Consider the following 15,857-nt stretch of genomic DNA (forward strand, 5'->3'; position numbering starts at 1 on the left):
TCGTCCTTTTATCCTGTTAACCCTGTTCCAGACTTTCGCCTCCTCTGTATAAGAGTAGATGCCCGATAAGAACTTCTGCCAGCTTTCTCTTCTGGCCTGTCGGCGGGTTCGCCTGCCTTTTTTAAAGTTGACAAGATTCTCCGCTGTGGGGGAGGCGCGTAGCAACCCCCATGCCTTGTTCAGTTTTTTAAGTGCGATCCTACAGTCGTCGTTCCACCATGGGATACGCCGTTTGCACGACAGGCCATTTGCTTGTGATATACATTTAGATGCGACACCTATTATGAAGGCTGTAACATATTCGACAGCAGCATCAATTGCTAGCGAGGACATGTCATCCCATGAAATACTAGAAAGAGTTCGGAATTCCTCCTAGTCGGCAGTGTCAATTTTTCACCTAGGAGCCTGTGGTGGATATTCCTCTTCTTCAGGTGTTCTAAGCAGTATAGGGCAGTGATCGCTTCCGCAAGGATTGTTGTTAACTTGCCATTCGAGTTCAGACAGTATTGACGGGGAAACTAGGCTAAGATCAATTGGAGAAAAGGTTCTGTTTGCGAGACAGTAATAAGTGGGTTCCTTCTTATTCAGCAGACACGCACCGGACGAGAAAAGGAATTGTTCAACGAGACGACCTCGCGCATCGATACGAGAGTCTCCCCACAAGCTGCTGTGTGCATTGAAATCACCCAGAACAACATAAGGTTCTGGCAATTCATCTATGAAGGATTGGAATTCATGTTTCGGTAATTTGTGATGGGGGGGTTGTAAAGAGAGCTAACAGTGATAGTTTGTTTAGAAGAACATCTCGAACCGCCACAGCTTCAAGAGGCGTTTGTAGCTGCAAAGGTTGACACGCAATGCTTCTATGGATGACAATGGCAACACCGTCCGATGATGCGACACCATTATCGCGATCTTTGAGGAAATTTATATACTGTCGGAGAAAGTTTGTGTGTTTTGATTTTAGGTGTGTTTCCTGTCAGCACAGCACTTTTGGATTGTGTTAGTGGATGAGTTCTTGTACATCATCAAGGTTTCTCAGAAGACCTCTGAGATTCCATTGTATGATTTGTGTATCCATATTTAAAGTGAATTGGTGCTGTGTTTAAGGAAACGGAAGTGATGTCTTATATTACAGAGCTCTTGCGAGGCCCTGTACCCGGAGTTCTGCCTTTTTTGGAGCGTTCGAGGGAGCCTCGCCGCTCCTTAGGCGCTTGGAGCGCCGTGGGGATAGGTGTTGTGTCCATTGCCTCTTGTGAGGCGCTGGACACGCGCTCTTGAGAACGAGAAGTTTTTCAAGAGAGTCTCACCTTGGAAGGCGAGACCCCTGCGCCCACCAGCCCGGAGGTGGATGGGGCTCCCTGAGGGATTTGGCTGCGCCGGCTGTTGGTTGGGTTGGGGGAGCTTCGGCTGAGCCCACCTTCGGGGTCGATGGTCCCTTCTCCTCGGTTGATGGAGCAGCGCTAGCTGCAACCGCCGCGGGGGCAGATGGCGTGACTGCCGACTCACTGTTTGTGGGTCGGATAGCCGCCGGAGGCTGTTGTGGCGCTGCCCCCTGACGCGCCACTTCGGCAAAGCTTTTCTTTGGCAGGTATGCTACCCGCCTTCGTGCCTCTTTCAACGATATGTTCTGTTTTACTTTTATCGTTACAATTTCTTTTTCCTTTTTCCAGGCGGGGCACGACCGCGAGTACGCGGCGTGATCCCCATCGCAGTTTACACAGTGGCAGGAGTTCTTACAAGCTTCAGTGGCGTGTTCGAGGGCACCACATTTCGCACATGTTTGGCGGCCCCGGCCGCTCTGCGAACTGTGGCCGAAACGCTGACATTTGAAACATCTTAGGCGATTCGGCACATATGGTCTGACACGGAGCTTGATGTACCCCGCCTCTACAGACTCGGGAAGAATACTTGAACCAAATGTGAGTATTAGGGGCTGGGTTTGAATTCCTTTTCCATGTCTTCTCATCTTAATTCTTCTCACATTGACAACATTTTGATCACTGAAGCCCTCCAGGAGCTCAGCCTCTGTCAGCTTGAGCAGATCATCATCCGAGATAACGCCGCGGGTGGTGCTGAGAGTGCGCTGTGGAGTTACTGTTAGTGGAACATCTCCAAATGATAGCAGATTGGGCGACTTTTCCTACTGTTTCTTATCATGGAGCTCTAACAGGAGATCACCACTTGCCAGCCTTGATACCTTGTAGCCTGGACCAAGGACATCAGTTAAGGACTTGGCGACTAGAAAAGGGGAAATGTTTCGTACTTGTTTATCCGATATTTCTGAGTGGATCACATGGTAACGTGGGAAATTTGGTCTTTGACGTCCAAGGAACTGAAAAGCTTCATCGGTGCGCCCTCTTTTGAGAGGGCGATCAGGAAGCGGAGGGAAAGAGGTTGCCATAAAGGGATTGAATTTTCGGCAATAACGCCAGCCACCCACCGTGGAGTCCTACAAGGGGACGCTACAGGGACTGTAAGAACAGGTCCTGCAAACGCCAGCTGTACGTTATCACTATAACCAAATATGAGATAACCTAGGTTCGTTATTCACACAAGGTTAACCCTTGCTGCCTGGAAAATTAGAAGTGAGCGGGAGCTAGGAGAAGACAGGAAAGATGGAAAGTGAGAGAAAGACGAAGGTTGGAGGGAGACCGAGAGACAGGAAAAGGCAACTACTGATTTCCCCCGGTTAGGTCAGTCCGGGGGGGGCCGTCTACATGAAGACGAGTCTAAAGGGGTGTGTTGCGGCTGCCGAGGGGCCTTAAAGGTCAAAACACCCGGCATTGGCTGAACCTCCAGGATCCCCCTTTCCCCACACACGGCTAAGCCGCGCACGGCTACACGCGGGAGGTTCCAACCCTTGTGTGCTCGGGTACGTGGTGTCGCAACACTCCAAACGCCTGCTGACGTAGACGCCCCTGCGGGGGCCGGCGTCTCTCATTGGTTTGCTTTGCCTTACTTAGCTTGTGGTGGCCGGTGAAAAATGGCGGCGGCATGGAATGGAAGTTTAAGAATGACGCTAAAACGAATCCTCAGCTAAGAGTACTTGACATAACGAGATTGTAAACGTGCCTAAAGTGCTCGAAAATGTTACGCGGCCACGCAAAAACATTCTTATACACAAATAAACCCTTGCTATCCAGCAGGTGCGAGTAGCGAGTGCCTGAGCGATCGGGAGCAGCCATCTTTTATTCCTTTAGAAGCGGCCAGGGGCGCTATAACGTAAAACTATTCCAAACTTTTCAATTCCAATTTTGCTATCAGCCCTCCGCGATTGGTCAAAAACTTTTTTCGACCACCCCCCACTTCACCTGTCTGTCACGCGACGCTACAAAAACCGCAATACCTCCCCTTCTGATATGATGTGTGCACACTGATTATGCATGATTTGACAGAAAAAAGAAAAACAGTTATTTCTGATTCGACCCCTTTTCGCCACTAGCCCTCGGCTATTGGTAAAAAGTTTTCGGGCTGCACCCACTTCACCTGCCTGTCACGCGACGTCACAAAACCGCACGAACTCACCGCGTCAAAGTGACGTGTACGCGATAAAGATGCATTAATATGCCGAACAAAATTGAATTTTATTCGGAATAGCCGCAGGCTGCCTCGTTCCGAAAGGAACAAAAGATAGCTGCCGCCGATCGCTGAGACGCTGGCTACTCGCACCTGCCGGAGAGCATGGGTGTATTTGCGTATAATAAAACTTCTTGCGTGACCGTGTAACGTTTTCAAGCACTTTCGACACGTTTGCTACCTCATTCTGCCAACTCTTCTTTGCTGAGGGTCAATGTTAGCGTCATTCTTAGGCTTCCGTTGCATGCCGCCGCGATTTTCGACCAGCCACCACAAGCTAAGTAAGGGAAAGTCGACCAATCACAGATGCCGGCACCACCCTCTTCATCCGGTTATAGGTTTTCAGTGCACTGGCTCTGCCCTAGTGAATCCTTCTCCACTTGAGCGTTCTCCTCGCCTCTTGTCAGCCAATTAGATACAACAAGCCGCTCAGTGTAGGCAATGTTATTCGTTTTTCAAGCAAACAAAAGGGACCTCCTATGAACGAGGAGAGCGTTTGATTGGTCTGTTCACACAACCCTATGGGTGACCGCCCGGTGCTTGCGTCGGTGGTTACGCAAATTTGACGTCAGGAAATTGGAATAGAAACATATTGGAATAGTTTTACGTTATAGGGCCCCAGCCTGCGGTTATTCAGAAGAAAATTCAGTTTTGTTCGGCATAATAATGCATCTTCAACGCGCACACGTCCCTTTGACACGGTATGCTTTTACAGATTTGTGACGTCGCGTGACAGGCAGGTGAATTGGGTGCAGCCCAAACCCATTTGACCAATAACCGAGCGCTAATGGCGAAAAGGCGTCGAATCAGAAATAGCTATTTCTCTTTTCTTCAGTTAAATGATGCATAATCAGTGTGTACTCCCCATATCAGATGGGGGCCTCTCACCTTTTTCGTGACGTCGCGTGACAGACAGGTGAAGTGGGAGTGGTCCAGAAAAAGTTTTTCACCAATCTTAGAGGGCTGATTATAGTATACTTTATAGCGCCCCTAAACTAGGCCTCTGTAATGCAAATCTATTTCAGTATGTTTTTATTCAAATCTCCTGGCGGCAAATTTCTGTATCCGCTGACGCAAGCATTGGGCAGTTACCCGCAGGGTTCTCTGAAGAGACGAATCAAACGGTTTCCTCATTTATTGGATTTAAATTTTGCTTGCTTTAATAACGAATAACATTGCCTGCACTGAGCGGCTTATCTCAACTAATTGGCTGACAAAAGGCGAGGAGCACGCTCAAGTGGAGAGGGATTCGATGGGGCCGAGCCACTGCACTGAATATTGATAACCAGAAGAAGATGGTGGTGTCGGCGCCTGTAATTGGTCTGCTATCCCTTACTTAGCTTGCTGTGGCTGGTCGAAAATCGCGGCGGCATGCAATGGAAGTTTAAGAATGCAGCTAAAACAGATCCTCAGCAAAGAAGAGAAAAGTGCAAGAAACCTTAAATGACCGTGCCAAAAGTTTATCGTACGGAAATCAACCATGCTCTCCGGCAGGTGCGAGTAGCCAGTGCTTGAGCGACCGGCGGCAGCCATCCCTTATTCTTTTCGGAACGGGGCAGCCTGCGACTATTCAGAAGAAAAATTTAAGTTTTGGTATAACAAATTAATGCATCTTTATCGCGTACACGCCACTTTCACGCGGTGTGTTTTTGTGGTTTTGTGACGTCGCGTGACAGGCAGGTGAAGTGGGTGCAGCATAAACCTTTTGACCAATAGCCGCGGTTCAATAGCGGAAAGGGTCGTATCCGAAATAAACATATATAGTTCGGTCCAATGATGCATAATCAGCTATCGTGGTTTTCTTGACGTCGCGTGACAGACAGGTGAAGTTGGGGTGATACAAAAAAGGTTTTACCATTCGCGGAGGACTGATTGCAGAATTGCAATAGAAACGTTTGCAATATCATTAGGTTATAGCGCCCTTAGCTTGTGTGAATGGAGTTCCAGTGATCTCTGCTCGGACAGTTGCACTTATCCTTCCCATTGCGTAAACTACAAAGCAGATAACGCATTTATCAGCATCGTTCTCGCCATTGCAGGAACGAGGAAAATATAGCCCTTACAACGAATTAGAATACCTCTGTGTCTGCAGAAAGAAAACGGTTTTGATAGCTATTTAGAAAAAGCTAAAAAAATAATGGATTGCTGGGAAAGTTGGCATCGTCGCATTCTTGGAAGCTGCCCAGGCCTGTGTCGATGTTATTTCGAATCTGCCTTCTTCACTTGCCCTACAACAATGTTGCGCGGTGGGCGGCGCCTTAGAATTCTGTGCAAATCGCTTACAACGATTCTGTAGTGACTCTTACCGCGCCCTTCGTGACACCAGCAAGTTTTGCCTGTGTGATCTTCAATGAAGGCCCTGCTGGCATCGCCTTCATACGATCTCTAGTTACACACTAAACACATAAACGTTAGACACGAGTCCCAGCGCCTACTTCTTGATTCGGCAGATTCTATGTGTGAGTGGTGGAGCTTTATCAAAAACTACGCCAAATCAGCGTAACTCTCTTCAGCGCGACAAAATGAATAAACGTACACTAAATGCAACAAAAAAGCGACCGGTGATCTAAATGGTTCCGTTGTTTTGAAATCTGCTGGTTCTTTTAGAGCCTTATGTTACCTGTATACTTCTAGACCATTTTTGCGGGCAAATAGTCGCACTTTTTGTGCTGTCATCAATGTGCGCTTCAGACGCTGCACTTGTCGAGGCCAAACTCACAACTTAAGAAAGACAAGAGGCATTCTTAAAAGCTTCTTGCCATGAGGCTATTATTTCCAGGATACGAAAGTTGGCCGCCTTAGAAGAGTTTCCCCGCTGTATAAACAAACCACAAACAATGTAGGCGAATGTCAGGGAGAGTTGCTGCAACCACGCAACTCCGTTGTACTGGAACCCAGGAAGTTAAACATAACAACCACTTTAAAACTGCAGACTTCCTTATTCTATTCTTTATATATGTCAGTGTAGGCGCACTTCTCATTTTCCAAAATATAATTATTACCGTCAGAGGTTGAACGTTCAATACAGGAGCTGCCAGAGGCTGTTCCTTTAGTAGTGGATTTTAATGCCCACTGTAACCTACCCTTCCTGGAAGCAAAAAAACGACCGAAGAGAGCAACTTAATAAATATCGTACTGTGTTAAATTCTTTTTTGTTCTTCCTTTTCAACTCTCGCTCTGTAACCTATCTTTCGCCGAGTTTGCGGGCACAAAAAAGCGTAAAAGTAAATTAGAAACCGAAAATTCCTACGCGAAAACGTGGTAGTGAATCGCAAAGAGACGCATTGTCTTGCATATGCTATGTTCCCATCCACCACGCGTATTACAGCAAGGAATTCTCACTGACACTCTGCCCTCTCTGCTTTATATTCTAGTGAAAAGTGACCTTTATTCGTCATACAGCACAAACGCTGTGAATCAAGAGTGCTGCTAGAACACCAGTACAGCAGCAAAAATATGCACGTAGTATTTGTGCAGGTATATGCGTCTAATATGCGAAGGTAATAGATATGCCTTCTATTATCGCTTTTGTTACTCATTCTGCTTTGTCAATAGTTCTTTTAATGTACTAGAATCTCTTGTATAGTCCACTACGTCCGTTTGTCTATGTTTTAACCAGTGAGCGTGTTTCTAAGGCTATAGAACAACTGTTAAAATTAATTGCTCGACGCAAAATTCACCTTTCTTTATCCGAAGCTTGTCGAATGCTATCCCTGGTTTTATTCGTTGTCTCTTGCCACCGAAACTTGTGTAACGAGAGTGTACGCACAACACGAATAATGTAGGACGTTGTCAAAGACACGCTGGTACCAGCTATTACATTGCAAGTTCTGATGAGGAGTGTGTAAATGCCGAGGCACTGACCTGCACATCAAGTTTTAGACGATCACCGACTTTACTCACAGGCACAGCTGCGCTATGAATGCCACCTGCTTTTGGAGACACAAATTATCCTATAAAGGAGCTAGTTTGGTGATGCGAAGCTTTTGCTACAGTGTTTTTTATCGTAACTACAAAATGCAATACCGTGCGATGTATGCGATAATTTTTTTTCTTGTGATTTTTGTTAGCAGCGCGCTTTTCGAACGTCTGTTATGGTGCTTTAGAACCTTTACTGCTTGCTACAGATGGTGTTGCCTGCAGAATGAGGCGAAACCTCCACGAAGCTGTTCCATCTTTATAAACTAATCTTCTTTACATAATGCTAGAAAAAAACTTTTAAATGAATAATTTCTTGATTGATTGTTTATGGGCAATCGATCGGTAGCTTGTATGATCTGTGCAACATTTACGGCTTTTGAAACTATACTATTACTGCGTTTTGGCACATCTTCGACAATATCCCACATTTTTATACCCTGCTAAACATTCGTGAAGGGCCTCCCAGACTGTCCTCAAAATCCAGCAAGAACTGTGTAGTTCATGCGGGGAAGAGCCAGTGCTATATTTGTTTTTCAGCTGAAAGCAATCTGGTTGCCTTCTGCCGTGTAAGTAAAGAATTACACAGTTCATTAGAAATAAGTGGGTTACTCTGCTGAATGTTTCCACTTCATAAATGTATTTGTGCAATTACTCAGAGTCACTTGAATAGATGAACTTGCTACTGGACGAGTTGTTGCATGGCTGTGTTAGGAAGAGTGCCGCGAGTGAAAAAACGAACAAAAGAAAAAAAGGAGGTAGACGACAAGAACTCAGACTATCACCTGATTTCATTCGTTTGACAGCTGCATGTGTGGGAAAAATTAACATTTGACAAAAGGAAGGAAGAGGGAGGAGGAGGAGGACATGACAATTCAAGGCTGCCTCATATCAACGAAACCTGCGCACAATATTGTTTTTCGCATAATTGAAGGTAACAGAAGCGTCACTTACGCAGTCATCGACCTTTGATGCAGAAAGCACCTAAAAGCCTACGGGCTCTTTTCTTCTTTATCCAGTCGAGAAGCTTAATGTTCTTTTCTTTACATGCAATGCAGTGAGCGGGCAAGTGTGCCCCTTCTTCGTGAACTTTCGGGAAATGTACCACGAGCTTGATTTTTAAAATCCCGCACAAATGTGGATGAGTATATGCGGGCCAAACAGGGCGCTGCGTGAATGAACGCGCAGGCGAGCATGCGTTGTCAATTCGCAAATGACAAGGAGCACACTTGCCCGCTCATCGCATTGAATGCAAAGGATGTAAGCCACTGGTCAAGAATCTTAGGATTCTAATGAGGAGCAAAAACAAAAAAAAAACCATGGGCATTTAGAAGCCTTTTACATCAAACAATAGCGCTATGACAGCGTAAGTAGCACTACTGTTACCTTGTATTACGCGGAAAATAACTTTCTGCGCAGGTTTTCTTGTCTTCTCGCCAAGGCTATTCTTTTGTCATTTGTGAACTCTGCTTATATTTGCATCTTCAAAACGAATAAAAACTGTTGGTAGCTTGCTCTCTTTTCATCTACCTCGTTTTATTCCTGTGTTCGTTCTTTTACACGGGCAACTCTTCCTAACATAGCTATGACGAATGGTCTTCCTTCTATGCACTGACTTCTGGTGACGTTTGTTTGAGTGTCGCTATATTATTATTCAAAGATACGTATGTGGCAAATGTAAGCTTTAAAGGATGCCTTTGGATCTGTCGCCCTTCTATTGAGTCTGGCAAAAGTATCGAGTTCTTTTTGTGTTGAAAATTTAAAGACGACGTCCTGGATGTCTTTCGCAGTGTTTTCTTCCGTTCACTCATTTGTCTAGCAAAGATTTGTTTATTTAATAGCCGTAAACAAAGGCTAACCGCTGATTCTGCCTCTGAAATATTTCTACGAAGGAAAGCTTTCAACATTCTTATCAATTATTAGCTCTGTAGACAGAGCTCTCCAGAGAATGCCAATAATGCGGAATGCTAATAAGCCTGGCCACTTCAATATTTAATTGGTCATTTTGGCATATAGGTAATAATCAGTGGCGTAGCCAGAAATTTCGTTCGGGGAAGCTGACGTTTAGCTTGGCCTCCTTTTTATAGCACTTGTAGAGGGATGAAACACTTTAATAGTAGCTGCATTACTATTGCCAAAGATGCTGCGAATGAATTGTTGAACGCTACGCACTGTCAAGACAAGTAAAATATAGATTTTTTTATAAAATAATTTACCCGTATGTCTCAAAGAGTGTGCCCGAAATAAATGATATTAATGGTTCGATGTTTGCTGTCTATTTACTAAAATATCACAAGAACTTTAGAACTATATCAGCTTGAAACCAGCAAACAGTGCATGCCGCTGAAAGTAAAATTGTAAATGCCATGAAATTCATCAGTTGAGGGCAAATATTTTAATGGAATTTTGTCATTCATGAACCTCATTTACATTTTTGTACATCTGCAGCGACCCAGGAAAAATTTTAGTGACGCTCCCCTTTGATAAAATGTGTTGCGCACGAGCGGAGCAGCGGTGGCGTAGAGGTAGAGTATCCGCCTGGGGTGCAAGAGGACCGTGGTTCGAATCCGGGTGCCACGCAATATTCAAATGGATTAAAAAAAATCCGCGTGTTGATGAAATTCAATAAACACGTCGGAGTGCGGCCTGATCCCGGTGACCAGAACCGTTAACACACTCCCTCACCAGAGCAGGATTGGCCACCCTGGTGCAGTACTTGGCCACAACCTTCTATATGAATACAACAATCAAACCCCGGCCCTCAGTTCCCAGCGGCTGCGAAGGAACTGACCACGGCGGCGGTCAGACCTGTAACGCAGCAGAGGGTGCTAAGAATACCTGGATACGAACAGGCCGCCATTGGAATCTCAACTTGGCAACGTTTAACGTTAGAACGTTATCTAGTGCTATTGTGTTATCAGTGCTATTGGAGGAATCAGAGGGCAGTAAATAGGATATAATAGGGCTCAGTGAAGTTAGGAGGAGAAAAGAAGCATATACAGTGCTAAAATGCATCCTGTGCTACCGGGGCTTAGCGGAGAGACAAGAAGTAGGAGTCGGATTCCTGATTAATAAGGATATAGCTATTAACGTACAGGAATTCTATAGCGTTAACGAGGGGGTGGCAGTTCTTGTTGTGAAACTTAATAAGAGGTACAAAATGAAGGTCGCACAGGTCTACGCCCCTACATTCAGTCATGATGATCGGCGCTGGCTAAATTAAACAAATTGCACTATACTGATGAGCGACTTCAATGCCAGGGTAGGCAAGAAGCAGGCTGGAGACACGTCAGTGGGGGAATATGGCATAGGCTATAGAAATAGCAGGGGAGAGTTATTCGTAGAGTTTGCAGAAAAAAATAATATGCTGATAAGGAATGCCTTCTTTCGCAAGCGGGAAAGCCGAAAGTGGACGTGCAGGAGCCGGAGTGGCTAAACTAGAAATGAAATGGACTTCATACTCTGCGCTAACCATGGCATCATCCAAAATGTGGACGTACTCGGCAAGGTGCGCTGCAGTGACCATAGGATGTTAAGAACTCGAACTAGCCTAGACTTGAGGAGGAAACGGAAGAAACTGGCACATAAGAAGCCGATCAATGAGTTAGCGGTAAGAGGCGAAATCCTGGAATTTCGGATCCAGCTACAGGACTGGTATTCGGCTTTTAACTCAAGAGGAGGACCATAGTGGCTGAAGCAATGAGCGACAATCTTCTGGCCATCATTAAGGAGTGTGCAATAAAAGTTGGTGGTAACTCCGTTAGACAGCATACCAGTAAGCTATCGCAGGAGACGAAAGATCTGATCAAGAAACGCCAATGTATGAAAGCCTCTAGCCCTACAGCTAGAATAGAACTGGCAGAACTTTCGAAGTTATTCAACAAGCGTAAGACAGCTGATATAAAGAGGTATAATATGGATAAAGTTGAACATGCTCTCGGGAACGGAGGAAGCCTAAAAGCAGTGAAGAAAGAGCTAGGAATAGGCAAGAATCAGATGTATGCGTTAAGGGACAAAGCCGCCAATATCATTACCAATGTGCATGAGGTAGTTCAAGTGGCTGAGGAGTTCTATAGAGATATATACAGTACATGTGGCACCCACGACGATAATGGAAAAGAGAATAGTCAAGAGAAATTTGAAATCCCACAAGTAACGCTTGAAGAAATAAAGAAAGCCTTGGGAGCTACGCAAAGGGTGAAGGCAGCTGGGGACGACGTGGTAACAGGAAATTTGTTGAAGGATGGTGGGCAGATTTTTCTAGAGAAACTGGCCACCCGGTATACGCAATGCCTCATGACCTGGAGTGTACCGGAATCTTGGAAGAACGCTAACATAATCCTAATCTATAAGAAAGGGGATGCCAAAGACGTGAAACATTATACACCTATCAGCTTACTGTCCATTGTTTACAAAGCATTTACTAAGGCAATCGCAAATAGAATCAGGAACATCTTAAACTTCTGTCAACAAAAGGACCAGGCAGGATTCCCTAAGGCCTACTCAACAATAAACCAGATCCACACTATCAATGTGGAGATAGAGAAATCGGCGGAATATCACCAACCCTTATATATAGCTTTGATTTGTTACGAGAAAGCGTTTGATTCAGTCGAAATCTCAGCAGTGATGAGGCATTACGGAATCAGGGTGTAGACGAGCCGTATGTAAAAATACTGAAAGATATCGATAGCGGTTTCGCAGCCATCGTTGCCTTTCATAAAGAAAGCAACAAAATCCCAATAAAGAAGGGCGTCAGGAATGGGAGATACGACCTCTCCAATGCTATTCACAGCGATTTTACAGGAGCATTCAGAAACCTGGATTGGGAAGAATTGGGGATAAAAGTTAATGGAGAATACCTTAGTAACTTGCGATTCGCTGATGATATTGCCTTGCTTAGCACCTCATGGGACCGATTGCAATGCATGCTCGCTGACGTGGACAGGCAAAGCAGAAGGGTGGGTCTAAAAATTATTCGGCAGAAAACTAAATAATGCTTAAGAGTCTCGGAAAAACAGAGCTGCTTACGATAGATAGCGACGCACTGGAAGTGTTAAGGGAATACATCTACTTAGGGCATTTAGTGACCGCGGATCCGGATCATGAGACTGAAATAATCAGAAGAATAAGAATGGGCTGGGGTGCGTTTGGCAGGCAGTCTCAGATCATGAACAGCAGGTTGCTATTATCCCTCAAGAGAAAAGTGTATATCATCTGTGTCTTACCAGTACTCACATACGGGGCAGAAACGTGGAGGCTTACGTAAAGGGTTCTACTTAAATTGAGGACGAGGCAACGAGCTATGGAAAGAAGAATGATGGGTGTAACCTTAAGGGATAAGAAAAGAGCAGATTGAGTGAGGGAACAACACGACTTCATGACATCTCAGTTGAAATTAAGAAAAAGATATGGATGGGCATGGGCAGGGCATGTAACGAGGAGGGAAGATAACCGATGGTCGTTAAGGGTTACATACTGGATTACAAGGGAAGGGAAGCGTATCAGGCGGCGGCCGAAAGTTAGGTGGGTGGATGAGACTAAGGTGTTTGCAGGGACGGCATGGCCACAACTAGTACATGACCGGGGTAGTTGGAGAACTATGGGAGACGCCTTTGCCCAGCAGTGGGCGTAACCAGGCTGATGATGATGATGATTGCGCAGGAGCAGCTGTCACCAATCGTGCATTGTGAGTAATTGCACCGAAATTATAGTGGCAAGAGAGAGTACATAAAAAATGGCTGTGGCTTAGCAGAGGTTAAGCCCAGGATGCGAAGCATACTAGCCTTTATTTTAGTTGTTGAACCACGGTTTAGCCTGGTGAACTGCTGTTGCTTGGCTATATTTGGTTCGGCTAGACGAAGAAACAACTCATGCGTTACCCTGCTTCGCCTTCAAGAGTGGAACGCGACAGCGTTCCCGTCGACCCGCCAAGGGGTGTAAGACAATGGGCTACGGCGCAGAGACTACGCGCCCCGGATTGGACGCGGTGAGCGTCGAGCAACGCAGCAAAGCTGCGTCGTGGCCTTCGTGATATAGGCGCCTCTGTGGTTGAAGGTGATGCGTACTAGTTTGTTGGTATTGGAGTTTTCAGACGATGGGACCAAATTCTACGGATTTGGAGGACCTGATACGGTACGTAAAAAAGCTGCTAAGGAAACAGTTTCTGCCATGACTAAAGGCAAGTGCACTTCTCGAAAGGAAGGCAGGGTGTACACAGCGCTGTAAGATAGTTTAGTGCTGTGTCCGTTCTGTCTTTCTTTCCGAAATGTGTAATTTGGTGCTGTAGTACCACCTGCAATATCTGTGTTACTCACAATATGAACATGTTTAAGGACAGGCTACTGTTTCTGGGATGAAAACTCCAGTACATTATTCAACGTGGGTGAGTTGAAGCCTAAGGAAGTGAAGAATAAAGAATGAAATAGCTCTGAGCGCTTACCTCTTGCCTGGAATGTGGGCCTCCGTTGTTTGAATCAGCGTATGGAAGTGCCTTTATACGTAAAAGTAAGCACGCACAAACACACCCACGCATGCGTGCGCATATGTATGTACTCGCGCGTGCGTGTGTCTGTTTCTTAGCAAATGTCAAAGTGTGCGTGTTTCTGCGCATTCCGCGCGCGTGGAGAGCAATAATGGCAGCTGTCAATGAAGCGAATAAGAAAAGCTGAGTTCTGGGAAATTCTGTTCGGTTATGGATATGAATGGAAACTAAGTGTCGACGACGCTAAGAAAGACAGTCAACGTCACCAGTCAACGTTCTGTAGCCTTCACTGCATGGGCCCTATAACGTAAAACTTTTCCTATATGTTTTTATTCCAATATTCTGCCGTCAAGTTTACGTAAGCAATGACGCAAGCATTGGGCGGTGACCCGCAGCGTTGCCTGAACAGCGCAATGAAACGCTCCCCTCGTTGACAGGAGGTCACTTTTGTTTGCTTCCAAAACGAATAACATTGCCTACAATGAGCGGTTTTTCTTATCCAATTGGCTGACAAGAGGCTAGGACCACGCTCAAGTGGAGAGGGTATCGATGGCGCCAAGCGAGCGCACTGAAAATAGATAACCGGATGAAGAGCGAGGAGGAGATTCCTAGTGGGAGGGGCGTCGAAAACAGTGGGTAACGCGCAGCTAAATAACTGTCTCTCCGTAGAGGTCTTTGCTTTGCTTCGTGTTGTCGACAAATTCGACTTCGCCCTGCCATCTGCTAGCCGCCTGGTTAGCTCAGAGGGTAGAGCGGCTGCCTCCTGAGTTACGCAAGTCAAACTGAGTTTCGCAAGTCAACACACACAAAAAAAGAAATACACGGGCAGCGGATTGGCAGTAATGAGACCAAGACTAGCCAGCGCTGCTCGGAAAACAGCAAAGTCGTTTTCACCAACCTGAAACAAGTACAAATACACGAAGAATCAGGCAACGTCCTTCTCCCACTGTCACCGCTGCCAGAATTAGTTTCCGCATAGGCAAATTATTTCAACAAGAGGGGAAACTCGGCAAAATGTGGCAACAGGAAATATGTTCACGCTAGAATTAACGCAGACCATTTGATGCCGCGAGCATGGAAAAACAAATGGTAAATGAAGTAAACAGACATTGTTTCATTTTTTTTTATGTTTCTCGGGAAAATTAAAAATATATGCGCATAAATTACATTTTACTTTAGGTTGCCTAGCGAAAGGGGAATGATGCACCAGATGCATGCGTCATTCGTCAGGCACGCCGCCGAACCGAGCGACACCGGCTTTGCAGCTGAGCGTTTGCCTGTTCGGCGACCCGTCTGCCTGTTTTTCTATTTTTCGATTTAGCCTGGTTGGTTGGGCTCCCAGTGAATTCTTGCGTCGCTTCTGCACTTCGACACTGCACCACTGCACTATTGGACTACGGGAAGGTGAGATGGTCTGTTCGACAGTCTGCGACGCATTTCAAGCAATTATGATGTACGGCATGGAACCCAGACTCGTGACGCCGTTATCAAACCAGCACGGCCGTCGTGGCATAGTTAAGTTGAATTAATTACTCTCAAAACGAAATGCTTGCCACGCTCTCCATGAGCCCAACATTATTTGAACTTATTTCGGTAATCTTTCGGCACGCTGGTCGCACAGGGCGCTGTCACGCAGTTTCGCGAGCACTGAATCTTACTGGGTCAAGGTTAGGCGCATTCTCTCACCCCCAACATTATTGTAACTAATGTCTTTACTTTTTAAGTTACTTGTCAAGCGCAGTGGCGGCGCCTGGCGTTGTGAGGTGGTCAGAGAAAAACAGCTCGGTCCTACTACGCAGTCAAGTTTCGCGCTTTAATGCACTGACGAGACAAATTTGTGGCGCCCAACATTGCTGACATTTATTTTCGGTACTTA

At 45.8% G+C, this 15,857-nt stretch overlaps 1 long non-coding RNA gene across 1 annotated transcript in view; it reads right to left on the reverse strand.

Annotated features, from left to right (window-relative positions):
* LOC135897106 (uncharacterized) overlaps positions 1-13,958 on the reverse strand; it is a 40,424-nt gene extending 26,466 nt beyond the window's left edge. Inside the window, exon 1 of the long non-coding RNA XR_011507210.1 lies at positions 13,940-13,958. This is a non-coding gene — a long non-coding RNA (uncharacterized lncRNA). The remainder of the gene's footprint in view (positions 1-13,939) is intronic.
* Positions 13,959-15,857: the final 1,899 nt, after the last annotated feature.

This window comes from Dermacentor albipictus, chromosome 7, assembly GCF_038994185.2.
Source record: "Dermacentor albipictus isolate Rhodes 1998 colony chromosome 7, USDA_Dalb.pri_finalv2, whole genome shotgun sequence".
In the NCBI taxonomy this organism is placed as follows: domain Eukaryota; kingdom Metazoa; phylum Arthropoda; class Arachnida; order Ixodida; family Ixodidae; genus Dermacentor; species Dermacentor albipictus.